At 38.9% G+C, this 25,359-nt stretch overlaps 1 long non-coding RNA gene across 2 annotated transcripts in view; it reads right to left on the bottom strand.

Annotated features, from left to right (window-relative positions):
• Positions 1 to 25,359, bottom strand: part of LOC135728179 (uncharacterized) — a 113,152-nt gene that overhangs the window by 40,671 nt on the left and 47,122 nt on the right. For both annotated transcript variants that reach the window (XR_010525421.2, XR_010525422.2), the window contains exon 3: positions 7,136 to 7,478. This is a non-coding gene — a long non-coding RNA (uncharacterized lncRNA). The remainder of the gene's footprint in view (positions 1 to 7,135; positions 7,479 to 25,359) is intronic.

Below are 25,359 nucleotides of genomic sequence, written 5' to 3'. Positions count from 1 at the left end.
TTATGACCAACACTGGTAATGAAGGGAGAAAAGAGCCAGGATCTGACTCACTGACTCGGAGAGAGTACAGAGCCTCAGTGACAGCCTCTGAAGAGTTCAGCTCTCACAAATGCATTGTGTTCAGGGGGATTACCATGATATTTGACCCACACTGGAATTCAGGAAGTTCATTATAGCACATCCTCTCATGTGAAGTGGGTCACTGAGTCTTGTAAAGACAGCAGATGTAACTCTCTCTGCTTAAAGTATTTCAGATAAGCTTCCTCCTAAAGATTTATGGTGGTGGAGTTAATATCAAGTCAGATACGCTTTAAAAGAGGACTGAATTAGTAAAATGCACGCCCCCGGCACTCTCAAATACAAGTAGCCTATCTCTTAACGCATTACCTTATAAGTGAAAAAATGTGCACGTTGAGTAAAAAGCTAAATTGCCTCCTGTCGTGATGGTGAAAATTCTAGCCTTGCCTCAGCTCACCTCCTGAAAACATTTACCTAAGACCAATTTACACAGGTGAACGGATGAGAGAGAGGCATTAGTGGGGAGATTTCTGGTGGGGTAGGGGAGAGTCGACAAAACCAAAGATTTGCGAAGTAAGCACACCAAGGGGAAATGGGGACTTGGTATACTAAAGGCTAATCCAGCTAGATAACCCTGCACTGAAAGAACTTGTTTGAGAAGCAACATCTTAAATTTATGATTAACTCCTGTTGCTGTGCTGCAGGCTTTAAAATGACTGACTTGAAAGCACTTCGGGTATACAAACTTGAATCGTTTAATATTGGAGTTAGACCCAACTGGTACATCAAAAACAGCAGTGTATTCTAGTGTTGTAGTTCTCGAGACCGGTCTTTTTAAAGGTCTTGTTCTCGTCTTGGAATCGACTGCTGTTTTACTCGGTCTCGTCTCGGTCTCAGACAAAGAGGACTCAGAATTTTATTTCACGACCGGTCAAGACCACAACTGATGGCACATCACAAATTTATTTTTTATCATTAATTTTATGCAGTTTATTCAGGTTTGGCATATATGATGTTGGCATTGTTTAAGCATTGTTTAAGTTTCTCCCAATGACAATTTTCTAATTTCATTACTAAAAACACCTGCATTGTGTTAAGTGGATGGCAAGCCACAGAAAGACCGTTCAGAATAAATGGTTATGTTGATTTCCGCTCTTTAGGGTTTGTTCACTTTTATTTGCTTATAGACAAAAATAAACTCCCACATATCTGCAATGCCTTTGATTATTTTATCAACATCTAGTCTTGGTCTTGACTTGGTCTCGACCCTTTAAAGTCTTGGTCTTGTCTCGGTCTCGGCCTGTCTTGGTCATGACTTGGTCTCGGTTTAGGTGGTCTTGACTACAACACTAGTGTATTCTGCTAAAATAAAATGACACCACATATACAGTTAACATATGCTAGCTCCCCTAGGACAGCCCATTTCCTTGTTCGACTTAAGTTAATATAAAAAATACTGTCAACAAAAGACAGGTGCGAGAAAAAATATGAGGTGTAAAAACACTTGTGGTTTAAAAAGGTCTCCACTGAAGTATTATTAGAGATCAAACAATAGGAAAAACACTTTTAGAGAGACAGAAATGCAACAAGATCTATAACAAAAACTTGCTGCAAAGAGCAAATGTGGGGACATGTGCATCTGTGGCACCCACACTGTTTATGCAAACTGGGATAGTTCACCCAAAAATGTAAATTCTGTCATTGTTTACTCACTTGCATGTTGTTACAAACCTGTATACATGTATTTGTTCTGCTAAACACAAGAAAATATATTTTGAGCAACAAACCGTGTTTTGAGCACCATTGACTTTTCATAGTACTATTTTACTACTATGGAAGTCAATGGTGCTTCTCTTTTCTGCTTCATTACAAATATCTTCCCTTGTGTTCAGCCAAAAGAAATGTATACAGGTTGTAACAACATGAGGGTGACTAAATGACTTTTATATTTTTTTTATTTTTGAGTGAACTGGCCCTTTAAGAACAAATCATTTTAAACAACTTTTTTTAACCAGCAGGGGGCAACTCCACCAAATTTAGATGTTTCTCAGGGCAACTTGGCAGTAACACATATGAAGGTTTGTCTTGATAAACAGATGATAAACATGATAAACAGAAATGAATGTTAAACTATTATTGATGTCAAACAGATCCTCAAATGCCAGCAGAGATATTAAAGGGATAGTTCACCTAAAAATTTAAATCATTTAATTACTCCCATGTTGTTACAAACCTACATTACTATACATTACTTTGTTCTGATAAACAGAGAGGAAGATATTTCAAAAATGTTTGTAACCAAACCATTCAAAAGCCCCATTCTCTTCCATAGTACTCTTTTTCCAACTATGGAAGTGAATGGGGCCCATGATCGGCTCATGAACATTTCTCAAAATATCTTAATTCCTCCGTGTTTAACAAAACAAAGAAATGTATACAGGTTTGTAACAACATGAGAGTGAGTAAATATTGACAGAATTTGTATTTTGGGGTGAACTATCACTTTAAGAATCAATATAGCAGACCTTTATCATAAAGCTGCTATAAACTTATATCTACACTGTCAAAAATAAAGGTACAAAGCTGTCACTGGGGCAGTACCCTTTAAAAAAGGTCCTAATATGTACCATTTAGGTACAAATATGTATCTTTGAACGGACAATATGTACCTTTGAAGTACTATGCACTATTTGGGTACAACGGTGTACCTTTTTGAAAGGGTACTGTCCCAGTGACAACTTTTGTACCTTTATTTCTGAGAGTGTAGTAATATAAGTAACAGAACAAAATAGACAGCTACGAGTTACAGTCATCTGTGAGAACATAAACCCATGGTTTGTATCTCTCTCCCACCTCATCCTTCTTTCAGGCGGTTACGGTGGCCTGGTTTCCACCTCTGACCACAGACAGGCCTCGGGGTTCCTGTTTACTTGTCGCAAACATGAAAGGCATTTGCCAGCAGGCTAGACACACTCGCACACAAACACACACACACATCACACGCCGGTTGCCTCCGAGCTAAAGCCATCGATAAACAACTTACACCGCATAGCGAAAAGCACCCGAATCAGCTGTTTCACACGAATATGAGATTCGTCATGAGATAACTACAAGATTTATGCAACATCACATCCTGCACAGGAATCAGCCAGCTCTGGATATGCACTTCCGTGTTACTAAACAAACATATTAGCCACCGATGGGAAAATCTGTCTGTTTTTATTCGCGTTAGCTTTAATGCAATAGGAGCAGAGCAGTCTTTTCAGATTTTGCACCTGGTTTCACTAAAGCCAACTGGCCTTGCTCCCACCTTTGAATAGGGTCAGCCAATTCAGAGCTTAAAGTCTTGTTCTCTTCTGCATTCCTATAGAAGCACATCTCCAGACTTTTCCCCTCTGCTCAAAAATGACAAAAGGGAGGTGAACAACACGACAGGCTGACACTTTCATGCATATGCTAATATAAACTGTCAAAACGTTTGGTAATACATTGTTGGGAACAGGTTGAACAATGCTGAGTAGGACAAACTGAATACAAACAGTGCAGCAATTACAAAAGTGGTGTTAGCTTAACATTTCGTTAAACTTGTGGGTTATGGGTTTGTTTAAATTCATAAAGATGTGCTTAGATTAGTAATATGTGATAATATTCATCAGTCATCAGATTTAGGCTTTTTATTGGCTTGAATTGTTTATCTTTATTGTCCTCCAAGGTGGAAATTTGCTACTAAAACATACAAATAACAATTGACAAAGTCCAATAACATAAAAATACGGTTTATGCCAATTACATATGCAGCATTAAGAATCTTGATGGAGTTTGAAATGAGAGACCTCTTAAACACATTTTATTTGCTAGAGGGACTTTCTAGCACCTAACTGACTTCAATGTAAAAAAAGAAAATAGGATAATAGCGGAAATATGGATTGCCGAAAAAACGTGGTATTGGCAGTAAAGCGTTTACTCTTATAGACGGGGTGCACGACCTCTGAAAGCCAATGTTGACATTTGAAATTACTTAAACAAACACGCCCCTACCCCAATAAAATCTGGACCTTCATTTAATAGACCCGCACCATACATAAGCAACCCAGACAATGATGTTGGTCAGTAGACACGCCCCTGACTGCTGATTGGCTACAAGTGTTTTTGGTACTCGGCAAAAGCGTTTTTCAAAAATCGTGCACCCCACCTTTAATTGATGAAATAACTCATCAATGGTAAGGAAAGAGTTGAAAAAGCAAGTTACCTGGTCATGCAAATTTAAATTATTAATTAACTCAAAAAAGTTATTTTAAAGTTGCATTAACAAAGGTTTTTTTAGGGCATCGATGATGCAACACTGTAAAAAAAATCCGTAGAAATTGCAGCTGGGTTGCCGGTAATTTACCGTAGCTTTAAATTTATGTTTTTACTGGCAACATTTTGTTCAAAGTTAAATGAACATTAAACATTTACAAGTCTTTGTCTTTACAGAGTAAAACTAAAAAACAGCATCAAGCAAAGCATTCTGGGAAACAAAATCTGAAGCAAAAAACAGAAAAAGGTTGATGATGATTTCTGGTTCCCAGAATGCTTTGCATGAGGCTGTTATTGTATAGTTTTATTCTGTAAAGATAAAGACTATGGATGAAATGCTCCTTTAAGGAGTAGTATTTTTAAAGATGGACTTTTTGATTATAAACACGGCATATTTGCATTTATGAATTTGACAGTCACTTTTATCCAAAGTGACTGATTTTATGCAATATTTTTTTTTAACATTTATTTAACCAGGGAAATCCTTTGAGAACAAGTTTCTTTTGCCTAGGAGCCCTGAAATATATGTGTGATTTGAACCCACAGCCTTTGCATTGCTAATACAATGCACTACCAACTGAGCTACAGGAACACAAACAACACAACAATCATCTTACGTTGCCATGGCAACCATTCAGCACTTTTTTCTTCAGTTCCATCTTTCAGTCCATGCAACACTTCTCAATTCTGTACCATCCCCAAATTTCCATCTTTCACTAAAAAAGCAAAATAAAATCATTTCTTGACAGCCACAGGCATTGTTGCACGGCCATCTTCACCTGACAGCACCCTAACAAGGTTCTAGGCAGGGCCAACGAGTGCAGAATAGTGCCGGTCGAATGATGTGATCCTAAAGGAATGCGCCCTCTGACCCACATCCAGAATCCTGTATAAAGGGATGCCAAGTGGTCAGGAGAAGAATGGCCAGTGTTTGGGACCCCTGCGGCCCGTCCCCCGCCCTTCAATCTGCAAGCCGCCCGCTCTTTACGAACACTGTGCCGTTTCTAATCCACCCCTGCGTTGTCTTGGTGTACGTTAACACCCCTTCCAACTCACACACATGCAGTCTTTCTCCCTGTCTCTCTCCGCAGCTGCAGTGAGAAAGGCCAGCGTTCTTTATGTAATCACCTCGGAGACATAGTGCCACCGCGTGAGGCCTTTATTGTCTGGCGGTGGAGAGGGCCGCTCCAAATAGTTGCCGTGCTTGGATGAGTGGTCTGCTGTTAGAGTAAGTGTGGATGGAAAACAGACAGTGGAGACCACACTTGAATACAGACGACAGATGAGCAGGTGCACCCTTACAAACACATACACACATACAGAAGGACGGGTCAGTGGGTACAAGACGCAGCTAATGTATTTCCAGAGAGAAACAAACCAGCAGTCACTTGTCATTATGAGTAATTTCATGTTTACTGTATTATTAAATATGAGAGCTAACTGGTAAATGGTCAAAAGCACAACAGTATTATGTGGGAAATCAAATTACTTTCTATAAATGTAACTCTTATTTAAACCATGAATGCAATATGAAACAACTATGAGTGTCTTTTGCTAACCAAAACATAAGAAAGTGTTCCTGTACCTCAGCTTGTAAAGTATTGCAATGCAGTGCTAAAGGTCAAGGGTTCGATCCTATGACTAAAATATACTAAAAGTGTATAGCTTGTATTTCATCGTTAGTTGCTTTGGATTAAAGGTGCCATAGAATGTAAAACTGTATTTATCTAGGCATAGATGAATAATAAGAGTTCTGTACATGGTAATGAAATACCGTGAGCCGCAAACAACATCGTTTTTTTATTTTTATGTAAACCTTGTGCATGCAAAAGACTGCTTAAAACAGTCCAATCACAACATAACACCGACTGTGACGTCACATTCGAGATGTACGCCCAACAATAAATTACACATTACAAAGTTGTTAAAATGCTAAAAACAAAGTTGTGACTGCTGAGTTAGCGCTATATGCTAGTTTATGCAATAGGCTAACATTTAGGCTGAAGTTCTACTATTGACGTTACAGTTTTCCATACTGAAAAAACACAAACTTACAACTGAGAAACATCCATTAACAATCTCCAAACAATTGATTATTCCTCACAATCCATATCTTCGGCTGATACAGACTCAAACATAAGGTCTGTTTACACACACACACACACACAGAGCTACTGAAAGAAGCTGCTCTGAGAAACAGCCAATCAGAGAAGAGCTCAACATTAATATTAATGACCCTTTCAAATAAGGTAATAATAGACCATTTTATTCTAAGGGCAAATCCTAGGGTTGTAAATGAACATTTCAGGGCTTTTCAATCTGGGGCACCTGAAAGACCACCCGTGGTCCCTCAGAAGGTTCTAAGGGGTCCTGGAAAAATTTAAGAAAGAAAAGACAGTTTGTAAACAATTTGATGTCTTTATAATCTCATATTAATTAAACATTTTAAATGTTTATTTAAAAAAATTGGATATATGGAAATATTTTTTTAGGAAAGGGGTCCCTTAACATTCATTACACGTGTAGGTCTCTGACATAATAAAGTTTGAAAACCCCTGCTTTAGCTATCCAAACTCAATTTTACATAATTTTCAAAATGGTTAATAATGTAATGCGTAACTGAATTTAACCTTGAAAAAACAAACAGGTATGCTGGTCTCTCCGTTGATTTTGGGTGTATTAAATTTTTTTTTTAAATTTAATTCCTGGTAAACAAAATGTGACAAATAAAAAAAATGAATGTAATGTAACTATCCTACTTAACAACAAAATATTTAAAAAACTGCAGCTTACAAACCAAAAAGTACTATGTACTAACCAGGCACTTAAATGTGGCAGCAGAACGTTCACGTCCTCGTTCATCCCTTCACACTTGTGTGTTAGTTCATCAGAGGGCCTGTAGAGTTTGATAGCGGTGTAATGTCATCTTTGTGCTGTAATTTCCACACAGTGTCTCCACTGTTTGCAGCAGTGTGAGGAAGAGGAGGAGAGAAAGAGCCCAGAGCAGATCTGCGATCGGTCCCGGGGTCAGACCTGCGTGTCTGAAAGAGAGGCTTTGTCTGGCATATGCCGCGCCGCTGAAAACGGACACCCGGCGAGATTACGGCCCAAAGAATAACTTCATGAGAAGCCCCTTCACTGCACCAAATGTCACCGCTGGCCTGCAATACACAGTGAATGAAGATACGGTCACAAAACGCAGCAAACATGGCAGGAGACATCTATCTCTGTCTGTATTCACAAGAATATTAAGGTTATGTTGCAGTGTGAAGGCTGTTTAATGGTTGTTTGTGTAGTATCATGATGGATTTTAAACAGTGATGGATGTATTTCCAAACTTTTTCCAAAACTTTGGCCTGGATTACACAGACATGGTCATGTATGTTGTAAATATAGCCACAATTAAAAGGTACAGGGATGGGATATGCAGATATTCACGATGTGGTTCCAGTGCCTTGTTGCTTTAAAAAACAATCTCTTCATTACAAATATTAGAGATGCCAATTACCATTAATATGATATTGTATTAAGCAAATTCATCTGCCAACTGGGAATATAAAGTCCCTGACTTAATGTAATGTTGCTATGCAACGAGAATATCAGGAATGGGTGCTGTGCCATTGTGTGTTGCATCACAGTTGTTGCTACTATATTGCATGGCTAGTCAACTGACGTCCCGCGGGCCAAATGCGGCCCGCCAGTCATCTTAATTCAGCCTGCCTTTATCAGATTTAAAATCAGCGTTGTTACTTTAAAGCCGCGACAAATGACGGCCGATAACCCAGAAGTCATTCCCTATGGAGAGTAGCAAAGGGAATTCCGACCATCTAAAGGTGCGTAATTTTCGTATCCAATATTAGCTTTGGATGCTTAAAAAACAATTAACTACACAACATGCAACACATATAATAGGTGAACGTTACATATAAATAAAAGGTAAACATTATATTTACATTTTTAAAATCTGGCCCTCAAAGAAAAGTGGTTGAAGATCCTTTTATATTAGCAAGCTGCAATGGTGGTCAGAAACAAATGGTCCCTAGCTTGGATGGTACCCTTTCAAAAAGTACACATTGGCACCTAAAGATTGCATATTGTATTGGTACCTGTACCTAAATGGTACATATTATGAGCTTTTTAAAGAGTACTGTGGCAGTGACAGCTAGGAACCATTTTTTGACCAAATTTTTTTTTTGACAGTGTAGTCACTATCCAAGACTGTTTGTTAATAAATCTTTGATCACCCCCCTAAATGTAATATTATTAATTCACCAGTTACATTTTGCACAAGTGTGAAAAATGTAATAGAGAAATTAAGATTTATAAATTTATTTAAAAAAAAAACACACACACACCAGTGGCCATTTAATAAAATATTTTTTATTTAACTTATTTATGTTTATTTTTTAATCTTCAACCAGACAGTGCAGCAAAATTATAATATCTAACAATTTTGTCCTCGAACACTTATTATAAGCATCCCTAATCTCACATCATATTCATAAAAGCGAATATTTCTAACAAAACTCTAATGAGCACCGAAGGCTCAGTCATCACAGAGGTGGAGAGACCTGAAGTGGCATTTTAAAGCTGTAAATTGGGATGTCTTGCATAAGCTTCTAATTGAACGCCTGCTGTTGTTAAGGCATTGGAAGGTGACAGCAGGTGAAAGCCGAGTGGTGTTTTTTTTGTTGAGGGTCTGGAATTTAAATGTGCCCTCCTCCTCTACTCGTACACACACACATACGGGCGAGCGAGCGAGAGAGAGTGGCAATCAAGCGTCTCTCCGCATGAGCGCGGCCCGGCACTCACCCATTCTCTCTGGTCCTGTCAATCCCTGTCAGGGTGTCTGGTAGTTATTGTGCCAGCAGCGCTATGCCTGATTATTTATTTAAAAACTCATCCATTCCTCAACCCGCCAAGGTCATTGTTTCTCCGAACCGGTTCAAGTGTTTTCGGCGTGCTGTTAAAAGTCACTTTAATATAGCTCGGGATGAAGAAGTCTTCATTGAGGAATCGCATATGTTTGCATATGATCCATCAGGCGGACGTCTCGCCGTACACCTTGTCATTCTGTTGCGTTTTATAAAGCAGATCCAGTCTAGACTGAGTGGCTCTCTCAGTTTTTCAACTTGCTGGTGTCTATAAAATCGTAATTCTGTTCAGTAACATCCTCGAAAATGTCTACCATGGATGGCCTGATGGTCTTTTCTTTGAAATAATTGAAAGTGCAGATGGAACAGCGTAATAATAATAAACATTTATATTGCTCATTTATATGGAAAAATCCATACGCTGGTTCTCTACAATCACACGGAGACAGAAATATATAACATGGACATGCATGGCGGCATTGCTTTCATTGGAAATGGGCCTGTGTATTCATCACTTGGTCATTATATTAAAAGAGAGCAATCGCAGAGATGGTTGTGAATGGCAAAACCTTTTATTTTAATCTACAGAGTTGATGTGGGTACGTACGTGCCCGGGTTTGAGGCAATGATGTGGTAGACTCTCTCTCTCTCTCTCTCTTTCTCTCTTTCAAAAATGAGCCCAGGCTTTACAATACAAACACTCCTGGGTTGCTGTATATGCAAAGCAGATATTTTTCTTCAGGAACAGAACAAGCTATATCTGTTTATATCAGACGGTATGCATTTATGTAATTCCCCAGTGTAGCTAAAAAGCACAACATGTACTGCGGTACAAAATAAAGCCTGTTTTTCTTTTTACCTGATGACTAAGCAAATCAATGCAAGGATGTTGGTTTTGTGAAGCAGCGGCGGCGAGGGCCTGTCAATCCCTTAATTCGATTCAAAATCCATGTTCGATTTTCCTAAATCAATCCGCCTCAATTCAATACTCTATTTAATAAAGCCTCCATCACATGCTCTGGAAACCTCCGAAAGAAGGTGTGTATCGCACATCAGGAGGGTTTTCTTTAAAACAAAGCAAGTCAAATCCATCACATGAGGCTTTTCAAGAATTCACCAGCATGTTAAGTACTCCATCCAAAAAAAGTTCACTCGAGGCAAGAGAACCTACTGCGAATCGGAGGCTGACATTTTGAATAAACATAAATATATTCTAGGTTGTTAACTTTTAAGAATGTATTTAGATGTCTGCTCACATCACTGGTTGCAATAATGTGAATAAGTCAGGTTTGCAATTCAAAAACATTAGAGGGGGAACGGTAACTGCAAAGGAAGGCGAACCCCCACCTCACCGCCGAGAGGGGGGACCACTCCCTGTCTCCAAATGGAAATTAATCCCCCCCAAAAAAACCTCATCAGTATTCCGCTCACGCAGCCTCCAAACGTACAGCAGGGAGGTGGGAGGGGTGTAGAGGGGGGTGTTACTGTGCCAACTACTAACTGACTGTACAAGCTTCCAAAAAAAATCCTTATTTTCCTTTCTTACAAACTTCATGTGCAGTTAGTTATATTTCTTAGCCATATTTAGCAATTGTTTCCTTTTTTGGAAAGTCGTTTTTGGTCTGTGAGACAATCAGGGCTGGCGGGAGGGGCGGGACGCGTCTCTGTGTCTGTCTGTCAGGCAGGCTTTAAAGAAGAGCCGATGGACGAGAATAAATTATGTGGACATTATCATAACATGGAAAAAGATCCATCCAATCCAAGATAAAATGCTTCTTGCTTTCATCTGGTTTAAATTGCCCATCTGACATGTTCCTTGTTTCTTTTTTCTCTGTGGATGTGAAAATATTTTTTCTAGATTGTAAATGGATGGAGGTGCGGAAACATGTCTGATACTGTACGTGTCCACCAGACGTGTGGTATTTGCTGGCACTTTTATGCAAATCGTAGAGGATTGTGGTGGGTGAACACATTAGGGAATTGGGGGGTTGGGGGACACACAGATTTTAATTGTGATTGGATGATGGTTTCGTTTTTTCCTGCTTTCTCTTTTTCGAACCTTTTATGGGTAAAATTGCCAAATGGACCAATGAGACTCGCTCAGGGGAGTTTTTTGATTTTCAAATTAGTTACTTCGCAGATCAAAATAGCATAATTTCAGCTCTGTGCTCTGTGCCGATCAGCGCCGATACCAACGCCTAATTTTCCTTGTCTGATTGGCCACATTGACCACAAAAGAATTGCCATGCCCGCAATCACAGTCAAATGAAAACCTGTATCTCACTCATCTGGCACGTAATTTCAATGAATTACATTAGAATACGTCTGTATCCATATTCTAACTTCTATTGCACAAAACAAGATCAATTACTTGGGCTACGGAAACCAAATCTGGCTGTGTCATACATTTCAACAGCACCAAACCATAGTTAAGGCCTGGGTATACACTGTAAAAAAATATTTTTGCACTTACATTTTTGCTAAACAAAGCCAAGGTTTAAAAAGCAGTTTAAGCGTGTGACAGAGTATTTTTTGGGCCAAACTCACTCCTCTTTCCTACAAGTTTCGGAAAGTTTTATTCGAACATGTTTAAGTGTTATGTATCAGTGACCCCTTATTCCTTTTATGGGCACTTTCCCCATAAAAAAATGCCGACATGTTAATCAGAGTCAGAATGCTCATCATTAGCATTGTCCCTTTGAGTAGAAGTCACAAGCATCACTGCACAGGACAACTTTGTTATATATCAACAATGACACAACAAAAGATGTGTTTTTGGCAATAAGGAGAAGAAAACCTTTCCAAGTAACCCTGTCTTAAGACACCAGTGGATGCAATCCGTTTTTTCCCGGACAACAAGATAATTGTGAATGGGTTTATGTTTCTTACCCAATTATTTACAATTGAGTGATGGGGCGGCCCCAACATTAAACAATCCCGGAAAAGAAGTCGGAACACGTGGCGGTAAGTAAATCCAATTCTAATCTCAAGTGTTTTGTTTGTAACAACACGAACATATAGTCATGCTGTACTCTTAAAGGGTTCACAAGACTTTTTAAAAATGTCAAATAAATCTTTGGTGTCCCCAGAGTACATACCAAAACTAAGTTACTAGTTTTTTCTTTTTCACATTTTCTAGGTTGATATAAGCACTGGGGACCCAATTATAGCACTTACACATAAAAAAGTCAGATTTTCATGATGTCCCCTTTAACTTTTTATCTCCTCGCACCATACCCTTCCAAGAGTTCAGCCTTTTTCTAAAGAAAAAAGACAGAAAGGCTGTTCCGTCTTTTAAAAATCTGACAACACAAAATACTTTTTGGACCTATGAAGAATGAAATACTACTCCATAGGTACCCAAGATTAACAAAACTGTGTGTGTTATGCGATCTTTAAGTTTAATCAACTAGAATTCAAGTGATGAGTTGCTGTAACGTAAAAAATCAAGTTGAATGTGCTTTAGTTATGTCAACTTTATTTTATAAGTTGCAGCATCTCACCACTAGTCAATACAGTTAAAATACTTGTTGATTGTACTAAAAAAATTAGGTGCAAAAGTTTTTATTATTACACACTTAAACGCATACGCGAGGGTCAACGTACAGCGCCTGTGAGGCAGATTTTGTCATCAGAATAGTACAGAGATTTTTGTTGCGCAAACATGCAGTATGTAGTATGCTGGCCAGGAGAGGTATTGCAGTTTTAACTTCAATTTAACTTCGTGTCATGCGGATTTTTCGCTTGGGTTGAATATTTTCAACTTGTGCGAAGATGCATTTGAGGCGAAAAGCGCGTGTTTTCAAGGCAATAGCGCCACCCAATTTGCATCATTCGTATCGCCCCATGCTAGTTCACGTCTGTTTGCGTATTTGCATTAACTTTGTATGTAATTTACTTTAAAATCTCCCAAAACTACATCATTACGTCAATGCATGTAGCTTGTTTGATGAGAGATAATGATTACTTTTAAATCAGACTTACAGTGAAGGATTTTTGTTGCGCATGCGTGCACAGGAGTATGTAGTATCTTTCGCTTGAGTTGAATATTTTTCAACTTGTGCGAAGAGGCGAATAGCGCGTTTTCACGGCAATCGTGTCACCCAATTTGCATCATTCGTATCGCCCCGTGCTAGTTCGCGTCTGTTTGCATCTTTACATTGACTTTGTATGTTATCTACTCAAATCTGTCTACTCACAAATCCTTGAATTCGCGTTTGTATGGCCCATAAGTATACATGTCAAACATGAACATTTAAAAAGTATTTATAAACTCCCAAAACTACGTCAATACATCAATGCATGTGTTGAAAAGAGATAATAATTATTTTTTAATCAGGCTTACAGTTTAATGTACACATTTTGCTTCAAAATCTCTATGGACCAAGATTTTTTAGAGGTTTTATCTATATATTAACCCCCAAAACACCATAGAAACTACATACAGTAGCTACATGCTAACACCCATTACCATAGCAGCATACAGCACTTCTTTGTCAACGTGCCGACACCTTTTGCATGGGCAATTGGCACTCAAACTTCTAAAACATCTTCGCTTTTACTCTTTTATGTTCCACATATTCAGCATGATAGATTTAAACACATGTAAATTTAGCTGGCTTTGTAATTGCAGCCACAGACTGTGATTACATCACATGTAGACACTCCCTGTTCTGGAAGAGAGATTGTGGTTCAATGGCCCAGTGTCAAAGGGTGGAGAAGACAACCGCACAGTCAACCGTCCCTCTCTCTCTCTCTCTCTCTCTCTCTCTCTCTCTCTCTCACTCTCTCTCTCTCTCTCTCTCTCTCTCTCTCTCTCTCAGCTCTTCCCATCTCTACGTTTATTTTTTATTGTCCTTCTCAAAACTCCATTCGGTTTGGAGGAAAAACCAAAAAGTTGAAGTGACACCCGAGTCAAAGGGAATCAACTCTGAAGCATATTCAGTGTTCTCCTCCTCTTTATAAATAATTTACAGTGATCATAACAGTGTCACACATCATTGCTAAACAACAATCTCTTACATCACCCGCCAACTCCTTTTCTGTCATTTTCCAGCAGTGCTAGAGATTCCCGGTCGCTAAAGTGCTGATATAGGAGTAACCGGGTGGCCGTTGCCTAACGCCGTGCGCATATGCTACTGTGCCGGCTAATGATTCCTTCTCGAGAATAAGGGGCGAGGAACAGTGAAGATCAAACAGTAAAAAGAGAGAGATAGAGAAAAAAAACTGTAAACAGAAATGTGCTGTTAGTGCCACTTTGCCATCATTGCATCCCGTTTGAATGCTTAGCCAAGAATAACAATCCATAATTCATGAGTTGCCGTCTAGTCCACAGACACAAGTCAACGAAGCATTTATTATTCATCGGCACACACCTCACGTGACGAATTCTCTAACAAATGGATTTGAGGCTCAGACCTTGTCGTTTTATTTTGTTTATTTATTTATTTTCATTTAATTTGGTTTGAGTTGTCTTTTTTAACATTTTAATAATAAATGAAAAGGGAAGTAAATCATTAATTTGCAGCAATTAATAGTCATTAAGTAGTATTAGAATAAATAAAGAACGTAGGAGAGAGACATTATCTGTAAAAAAAACCCTATAAAATCAAATTTGTATTTAAATACTATAAATGACACAGTGACATCATGAACTACAAATAAACCCGAGCAAATAAAATTGTCTTTCTTTCAAGCCGTAAAGATCAAAGGTCATGTTGCGAGCCGTCCCAATACAGTTTATTTATGCAAGGCTTTATGAAAATAAATAATGATTTCTTCCACACCTTTACTTTTTTAATAATTTTTTAATAATACTTTTACAATAATTAAGGGCTTTAAAAAACCGAGCCGGTTTTATTATTTTGGTTGTGTGGAGGGATTCAGGGGCAAACATTTGTTTGGTTTTAATCAAATCTGAACAATTGAAATCGCATCTGATTTAGCTATTTATTTCTCTCAGCGCTCCTGATGATATGGTGACCTACTTTTGCACAAGCTGATTCAGCAAGAGGCGGAGGGGGTGCGAGGATTCGGGGTCCCTCATGTCGATCTTTTCATTGTGTGTGACAGAATGAGTGAAAATGTGTTTGAATATGTTTGTGTATGTGTGTATTTATCTTTGGCTGCAGACAGACTTAAACATATGTTTAAGATACTGTAAACAACACCTAGTTTGCAATTCATTAAAGAAAAGATATTCACAACCTATTTTACTACAGTTATGGGACATATTTCAAAGTGAAAAGTCTTTTGGGATTACAAAATGTAGGGTGGTGCATGATCAATGTGGACCACTGGACAATAAATAGTGATCTCTAAGTGACAGGTGGTTGGAGAAGAGGGTCTGCACAATAAGGATTGGTGCAAGGTGTACCTGAAAAAAAGATGCTTCGAAGTCAGAAGTTGTTCCCTGATTCCTATTTTCTACCATTATAAGCTTGGAGAAGCAGAGACATTTACTAAATAACTCAAAATGTTCTCGTCTGAAAGATGATAGACATGTGTATCTCGAATTGCTTGAGGGTGAGAACCAGTGTTGGGGGTAACGCATTACAAGTAACGTGCATCACATAATAATATTACTTTTCTGAAGTAACAAGTAAAGTAACGCATTACTTTATAAATGTACACATTAATATTTAAGTTACTTTTTTAAAGTAATTGTGTTGGACAGTTTGAGTCAGAAACTGAGATGGCAGGCCAGAGCTCGACATTTTTGTGATGAAATTTGTTTTGACTTTTCAGTCATAAAAATATCTGCAAGGCTTAAGAGAGATCAAGCCTCATCCAAGAAATAGTAATTCAAATGTAACTAAAAAGTAACTTAAGCATTACTTTCCATGAAAAGTAATGCAATTAGTTACTTTTTGGGAGTAACTTAATTTGTAATGCATTACTTTTAAAAGTAACTTTACTCAACACTGGTGAGAACATCATGGGGTAATTTGGATATTTTGCTGCAGTATCGCTTTAACTAGCTAAGCATCTCCTTGCTTGGTGACATCATAGTAAAGTTGTTAATGATTTAATGCTGACTCTTGCAAACCCAATGCTCTAGCATTCACCAACACTTTACAAAGCTGCATTGTGATCTAGAGAGGAAGTGCAGACAGAAACCCATCGGAGAAACCCCGTTCCCAGAGGGATGTTTGGATTTCCTGCAGATAAATAGGAGTGAGGCATGTAATATGGTCACTCAGGGACACTGTGGTCTGTACTCACTGACAGTGAATGTGGTTGGTAAACACTGAGTGGTTTTTGGGTGAGGTATCCTTATTTATTACACGGCTCTCTGGAATGCTTGATTCTGATTGGTCAGTTGAGACATTTGCAGGTTCGTTATTTTCAAATAATAACCGCTCCAAAATAATAACGCATAGCCGGACTACTTTCACGAGTAAAATCGCTCCGCGCCAATATAGATCAATAAAGATTACTGTCTGTTTGGCGCCATCTTGTGACAAACACTCGACAACCACGACAAGACACAGAGAGCTTACTGAGACTGAACTTGACAAAATAGAGCATGACAGCTACGAAGCCAACACACAAAAAAATACAGAATGGGCATTAAATCTTCTCAAAGACTGGCTAAAAGAGAAAAAATGGAGACAAGTATGAAGCAGAGGATCTTAATAAGGTATTACGATCATTTTATGCATCTGTGCAAAGTTTCGCGGAAGGATAAAAATGTTAATTTAAAACAAATATGCCAATAAAATGTTTCAAATTCATATTCATGTCCAGTTTTTTTTCTTATGTGGCAAGTAGCCGTGTAATAAGCGGGATAATGTAGAGGCAGCCGGTAGTTATTGGGAAATAAGCCCCTTCAGTGTGATACAAGACCCTCCGCTTCGCGTCGGGTCCTGATCACACTGTCGGGGTTTATTTCCCAATAACTACCGGCTGCCTCTACATTATCCCTTACATAACACCCTACATACACAGCAACTGGTTCTGTCATCATGTACTCATGTTGATCTCAACCTGTATGAGTTTTTTTATTCTGTTGCGCACAAAATAAGATATTTTAATAAATGATGATAAGCACACAGTTGACGGTTCCCATTGACTTCCATAGTATTTGTTTTTCCTACCATGGAAGTCAATGGGTACCATCAGATCTGTCGTTACCTAGCCTGGGTTTCCCTATGCTGCCTTGCGCGCAAATTTATTCACGCTGCAAGTCTAGCATGGAAACCATGGACCTCTTTTCCCCCTGAAATAGGGAACCAATCACAGAACAGGGAGGGGGCAGCAAGATGATGACGACGTCTATGCGACACACCGAAGCAGTTTTTTTATCTAATGCGGGAGCAGACGCGAAGTTACTTTTCAATGCAGCCTTCGATAGTGTCCTAAGCAGTTTTAAACGCAAGTTTATTTAAAAAAAGAGCAATTTTTGGTGTTAAACAATTTCATATCCAATAAGGATGTTTGGATATGGCAAGACATGATAGCCATGGAGTTTTATAGGACCAACCTGCTAGGCATCGTCATTGATGAAGTACAATTAACTTATAAATGGTAAGTGGTATTTATTAATATCATTGTCAGTATGCCTTTACTGTGGTTGTCACAGTGCCACTACATTGTGTTGTTTTTCAATATCAATATTAGGGTGGCCATTCGTGCCAGTTCCGCCGGACACGTCCCAAACATGTTTTCGGGTTCGTTCTCCGGAAGTCGCGTTAGTCAACCGCATACGTCATCAAGGTTTAATATTTCGGGTTTAATTCCAGAAAAGCAACCGTTACATTTCAAGGTAAGAATGAAACTACAATGATTGTATGTCTTAAAATAAATAAATATTAATTTTCTAATGTATTTTTAACTGAAATGTGAGAACCTCGATGACGTATGCGGTCGAGCAACGCGACTTCCGGAGAACGAACCCGAAAACATGTTCGGGACGTGTACGGCAGAACTGGCACGAATGGCCACCCTAATCAATATACAGCTACGGGTTTAGTTGCATAGCTTTCAGCTGTTTGCACACGTACCAATAAAAGTTGTTGACCCTTGAATTGATGTCGATCTACATACGTCATCTGTTATAATTGAAACGATTGGCTGTGAGCTACGTAAAGATGCATTTCATAGAAATTCCGTAGCGCCCAATAAATGGCTCTGGGCATTCGTAAACCACACCTTAAATACGAGAAAATGAGCATGTGGTTCCCAGACCACGTCTCATTCTCTATAAGACTGATCTGGTGTTATCCAGGCTAGTGGTTACCATCATTAAAGCAACACTAAAGAGTTATTGCTCTTTGCTCCCCCTACAGGTTAGAAGCGTAATTGTTCATTACCACTGTCGTAAATACTGCAGCATAGCTGGCTCTGATTGGATTGTAGGTCTGCCGTAAAGCAAGTTTTTGTAGTTTTCACTCGAACTACAGGACCACTACCCGACGGTTGGAAACTTCTTGAGTGCGGTTTTGGCCGATAGAGGGCTGCATAGCGAATGTGAAAGTGCCATTCACACTGTTTTGAGTGGATGAACCACTGAAACTTTTTTGGAAACGTTATTTAAAGGTGAAAAAACTATTTGGTGTTGCTTTAATAAAAATAAAATAAAGAAATGCATACATGATTAAAACAACATGAAGGAGTGAATGATTACAGAATATTCATTTTTGCGTGAACTATCCCTTTCAGTTTAAAATACTCTTTATTATTTGTTTTTACTTTATTTTATACTGTACTGTATGACCTAGTCAAACAAACAGTATATATTACACAAGCTTTGTATAACAAAGTAAACATAGGCTTTTAAAAAATACAACCTCATCTGACGCTGTAACCTTGTTTCTGTTTGGGCTCAAAGCAAACAAACAGTGTGTAACAATAGACTAAAACAAATGTTAACAAACAATCGTTTGAAATGTATCTCTGCAGTGTGCACCAAACAGTCATAACATGTAAATAGTCAATGCATTTATTTTTGTTTTATATCTGGCAGTGGCGGCCGGTGACTTATTTTTTCGAGGGAGCTTGATGCGAAGTTCGTCATAACATGTAGCCCGTCATGTTCGTAATTTCAAAATATGTGTTCTGTGTGTCGAGTGATCCTGTGTGCATCACGTGTCTTAAAATGTCAAAATAAGTGCCTGCTGCAGACACGTCTAAAGGGTTTATGATAAAAGAGACGCTCGGGTTTGCCAGATACTCGCATAATCTCATGAGTAATCAGAGTTTACTGTTAAGAGAGTGTCTTGCGTGTATTTTGTGAACATGAGCGTCTCTTTTATCATAAAGTTTTTGACGCGTGTCCAGCAGGCACTTGTTTTGACAAGACACGTGATGCACATGGTTCACATGATGCAACAAACACATATTTTGAAAACACGAGCAACACACATGACACTCCAAACACTTATTTTGAATTTGCGCCCCTTGGAAGAGCAGTCTGATATCTGGGATCTCTGAGACCCCAAACAGATTTCATATTTCATGGAGAACATCTAAAACATGCTGTCAAGCTGACATTTAGTTTATAATCAGTTGGAAAATGCCATGAAGTATCAACCTTACACTTTTAATGTTATGTTTTTTTTTTAAATGTTTAAAAGGCTTGCCGTATGTTGACTCCAAACAGAACTAAGAGACTGAACGCTTACCCTAAACTATAATAACACAAGAAGAATCACAGTCTACATTCATACTTGTGAAATTAAATATAGCTGTCTGTTTACGATGACATGTCAGCTAAAAAAATAGCATGCCGTTTATTGAACAATACCGAGGAACGACTTGTCTATCATTTTGCACAGTCTCTCTCCGTTTTTTATCATCTTTCTCTCTAGTGTGGCCTCGCCTGATTTACCATTTCATGTTTTTTTGCTGAGCGAGAGAGAATCAGCGTTTGTCCAGACAGAGTCTGGTTATTTGATTACACTTTCCTCTATGATTACCATCAAATTAAGCGCACATTACATATAACACAATAATTGCAGACTGCATTTGTATTAAAAGTGTCTGAGCTTATGAACTTTTGCGCTATTCTAGAACGCACAGCACGCCTATAAACATGACTTGCGTGTAAAAACGGGAGCGGAGGAAACTGTCACGGTTGATGAAGGACCCGGGACGAGCAATACACGCTAACTGCATAAAAGCACCCTGATGACTCAACCTCTAGCACACTTAGCCCCGCTCCCGATTCAATTAGAGAACTACAGGCCCTCTATATAATGACACAGAGCATGCTAGCAGTAAACACCGTCCTCCTTGTCCTTTCCTGCTAGCTGCGGTAATGGATTAGCCACCTCTTGACCCCTTCGGTTGCAAAACGCTTGCTCCCTGAAGAGGCAGGTCAAAGGTCTTCGAATAGGTCCGGGCCGATCCCCGATGCTGTTATGCTAACCATCGAATTGTTTAACTCTTTCGTTCGACCTCCTCCTGCGGTCATCAAGTGTGTTTCTTTAATGGTAACACAAGGGTAGCAATGCAAACAATCTCTAAGGTCTCTAAGGATTAGCGAATGGCTAGGTGATATAAATCAGAGTGACCAAAGGGTGTGCACTCCAAGCCTTGCTGGAAATTGCCCATTACGCAACATAATGCGTGCGATCTATAATAATAAGTGTTTCGCACAAGTGGGTCAAAATCTGCATGTTAGGACTTGAGAAAACAGGAGTGTGTTTGCCCACAGGAGATTATAAAGAATAAAGTGAATCCTGAGTCATTGAGGTAAACAGGTTTACCGCATTATGAACAGGTCAAAGCAAGAGAGAGAGAAAGAGAGAGTGAGGTAGGTTTTCACATACTGTAGCTATGTCCTCAGAGTGAACCATGAAATAAATAGCTTTAAACCTTGATAGCAGAGACATGACGTAACGTGTTATGTCTGATCTCCTCTTGGTACAGAAGAGAGCAACTTTTTGTCTTGTTCTTCAAAGGTAAAGCTTGTAATGAAATGGGATTTTATGTGTGCGGTAATAAATTATGATGTACAGTCGTTTATTGATTTGAAAGAAACACCGATACAGAATTTCATACTGGTAGTTTCTTAGTGCTACAAGCCTACATGCTACAATAAATCTATGAAAAGGGGAATTACATAAAAATGTTGGTTGGACTTCTTAGTCCCCGATCCAACAATATAATTGATGCCTGTACCACAGCACCTCACAAAATTCGAATTCTCTAAAGCAACAACAGTATGCAAGGCATGCTGGGAAGAAAGCAAAAAACCCTGCACTACAGTAGTTTAAACTAAGACAGGGTGTCATGCATGCACATAAATAAGACCAGACACAGCAACAACCAAACACAAATAGCAGCGCCTCCATCAGAAGGCTGTTCATGTTTCCATCTTCCACCTCTACTGGTTTCTTCTGCTCTCCTTTCTTCTCGTGCGTGCATCCGCCCTGCACATATCTGCCTACCCTTAAAATCAAAAGACAACACCCAGCAATCTGGAGTTCTAAACCAGGCCTTTGAAACTCCAATTTCAGCCATTAAAACTCCACAGTTACAAAACTTTCCCAAGACTCGAGTCCAACCCAAGTCTGTAGAGCAGTTTAGGCCAGAGCTGTAGACCCAAGAGCTTTTAAAAGCAAGGTCAGACAATGAAAAGGATTATTACATGACAATTAGGCTCTGGCAAAACAGTAGGGAGTGGTTTTTGAGTTTACAGGCCTGTAAGTAATATGGACCAGTTTGCTGATGTTATCACAAAGGGGGATTTGGAAGAGTTGGACAGTCCCTTGAGGTGCTTTGGTGCTTGTTTTAATCGCAGTCTTGTTTGTAAGTGTATCCAAAATGGCCAACTCTCTTTGAAGTCCTCATAAAACATGTAGATGAACAATATATGGGAATAACTAAGGAATCGCTGGTTTGGTCCAACCTGTCTTGTGGCTTGCAACTAGGTACACTCATATTATGCCAACCGGGCCGAACCGTATCCGAGTATGATTGTCTCCCCCTTCTCCTGCTGGTCTGCACATCTATACATGATTATCGGTCATGTGTCATGCGCAGAAGTAAATTTTACTGACGTAAGTCGAATCCTTGTAATCGTTTCATGATTGGTTACTACCCCCATCAATCAAAACTATGCTGGATATGAAATGGCTGGCTTCATCTAGTAAAAAGCGAAGGTGCGCAAAATGACACCTCGCTTACCCAATGTGCGCTTCCAGGACATTTTAAGTTCTCAGACCTTATCTGATTCGACAAAACAGAAAAATAATGCGGAATATTTATCGGAACAGTTAAAGAAGCAAAAAGAGATGCATTTTCAGTGATCGTGAAACATGATCGTAAGCACGCATGTAAACAGAGGAGGATCTTGCGAGATTTTTCCCTATTTTTCGTTGTTTTGGATTAAAATGTGGGATGCATTTTGAAGAGTGGACCCTTACGTTGCAATTTACGCTGAAGTTTTTTGGATATGTCAGAAATGATCAGAACCATATGGCCAGATATTTGAGTACCGACATTTATATTAATATGCAGTCTGTCTGCTTCATTTAATTATTTTCACGCCAGTGTTTTAGCTTCAAAATAATGCAAAGTTTATGATTGATGGTTGAATATTTAATGTAAAACAAAGTACAGAAACACATAGACTGACATATCGATCTTGCCGAATCAGGTACTCAAGATGGCGGCAGACGAGTTTGAGAAATGAGTGACGTACGCGGTTGACGTCATCTGAGAGTAACACAAGGCTAAAGGTAAAACCTGTGAAAACTACAGCTACAGGTTTTCACTAACTTTGCTAGCCAAATTATACCAGCTAGCCATAGATTCTTAACCTTGGGGTCCCAAGATAAGCAGGCGCTTGGCCTTATTTATGTGCCTTAGTAAACCATTTAATGATCCAGTGTGGATACAATTGTGCCGACAACTTGCAGGTATGTATATGGAGCAAAACACCGAACAAATCTAAAGTACTTTGAACCTTAACACGGCATCTTATAAATGCATCTATCATGTTGGTAGACACTGACACACCATAACACGGGGTAGAGTCAGTAAATATAAAATTAACTACAGGATTTTTCAGTAAAACATGTTGTAATTCCCAAGAATGCTTGCCATATGGGTGTGTATAGCTTAACTGTTACAGTACATGGCTGGGGTCACAGACATCTGAAAAATATAGGGATTTTCCTTCGAAACACATGAAAGAAAATATATTTCAGGCCACACACATCTTTTTTTGCAGTTTTCATCACGTGGACAAGCCTGGGCATGAACCTCAGCCATGAGTGCATCAGATTCACTGCCTGGATAAAAAGTAAGAGGCTTCACTCCTTGACCTTCATTCTTTGTTTAGTATATTCTGCAATAATTACACATAAAAAATATGCAGCTGCATTCCAGTGACCAAATGGCAAATCAGCCATTTATAAAAGTTTCATGGGGAACGAAGACCATTCTGCACGCTTGGCTGTGATTTTATTTCAGTGAACACTGTGGACCATTTGTCTATGCCTGCCATTTCCGTGATACGGGGATGAGAAAACATATTTGAGTGTTTGTGTTTGTTTCCCGGTACAGTTCCTTTGAGCTGCCAAATCAGCCCTCCTGAGGGTACCACGGTAGACAAATTGGCCTTTTATTGCGGCTGTTGACTGTGGAATGCACCTCACAAGGGCGACAGAGGTTTAGATCCAAGTCATAGCAAAGTCTGAACAAGCACAGCGGTTGCAAAACACCACCGTTTCTGAGATGAGAAAGTGAGAAACCGCAAAACTCATTAGCATACCATCATTTCTACCGCCTTATTAACATTTGGTATCTGTCTTCCCCCCACGTTCCACTCCGATCAGGACGGGCTGTTTGCATTCTCGATATAAAGATAAATGCTCTCTAGAAAGAGGCTGGAAAAGTTTCAAAATGCATTTGAATTCCTGTCTGGGTTTAGCTCTAATTTAACATTATCTCAAGGTTAATAGCCCTGACACACAAAAGCACTTAATAACCCAATAAAACAGCAATACTTCATTAAACCTCCCTCACACCACTCCTACTGCTGCTGAGCTGGGGATGGGGACCACAGCATTGGCTTAACTGCCTCGGTCATAATAATCTCTAATGCACAGCTAGAGTTATACGATAATTCCTGAACCCATATGCTTGTGTTTTGGACAGACTCAGAGAGCCAAGCACAATTCAATCACTGTCTGCTCTCAGAATTGACTAATCTTCAGTTAATAGGCCATGACAAGATGAGAAACACATGCTCGACTTGGAGAAAAGGGCATGTCTGTAAGCACATGAAATATAGGTCTTTCCCATTAAAAAATAATAACATATGTGATATTTTAATTAAATAGCTCAATTGCTTTTCCAGGACAGAAATTAGATTAAAGTGCACATATTATGCAAAACCCACTTTAACAAGGTGTTTCGATATAAATGTGTGTTGGCAGTGTATGAACACGACAACCATACAATAAAAAAAATCCACCCTTTGCTTATTTTTTAATCCCTATTAAACCAAAGCCTCATTAGACATGCTGTCTTGATTCTCTTGTTAATGTGATGTCACACTGATAAAGCCTCGCAAATGGACACTGGCTGACTGGTTAATTTTACCCAAAAGCTTTTCTAAATGTGTTTGTTAACACGTTGTAGAGCTAATACGGTAAAATGCACTATTGTTTCAGATCGTATTTACAGGAATCTGATCTATTTTTAACCGAAAGCGCTCACTGAGTGCATTTACATTAATGCTGATTATGCTTAATAAACTGATAAATGTGGGGTCATGTAAATGCGTAAAACTGCTTTCCTTTATCGGGCGAGAAAGCAAAAACGGATCGGCACAGGTAGTTGTTTGCTCATTACCCCGATTTGCATTGCATGTAAACACCTTACAGTAATAAAGTAAATGCAAAGTAATACATAAAAGTCTGCGCTCGACTCAAGCAAAGAAACTGCAAAAATAAAAGCTCATATTACATTTACAATAGGTCTCAGAAGACCTTTGCTCTGCAGACATGAGAAGAGATATAATAGTAATCGTTTTTTTATGACTATATGTATGACGTCACTGCCTGACAAATGTCCAAATCACATGTAAAGGGATTAGTGCATAGTTGGTTTATTGAGTTGCATGTATCTCTATAATAAGTAGATTTTTGGTAGTTATCTGCTTATTCTTCGCATGTAAACGCACTCACTGTCTATTGGTAAGATAGTGAGG

The sequence above is a fragment of the Paramisgurnus dabryanus genome, chromosome 13, assembly GCF_030506205.2.
Source record: "Paramisgurnus dabryanus chromosome 13, PD_genome_1.1, whole genome shotgun sequence".
Lineage (NCBI taxonomy): Eukaryota > Metazoa > Chordata > Actinopteri > Cypriniformes > Cobitidae > Paramisgurnus > Paramisgurnus dabryanus.
Note: the sequence above shows the minus strand (reverse complement) of the source record. Positions and strands in the feature narration are given on the sequence as shown.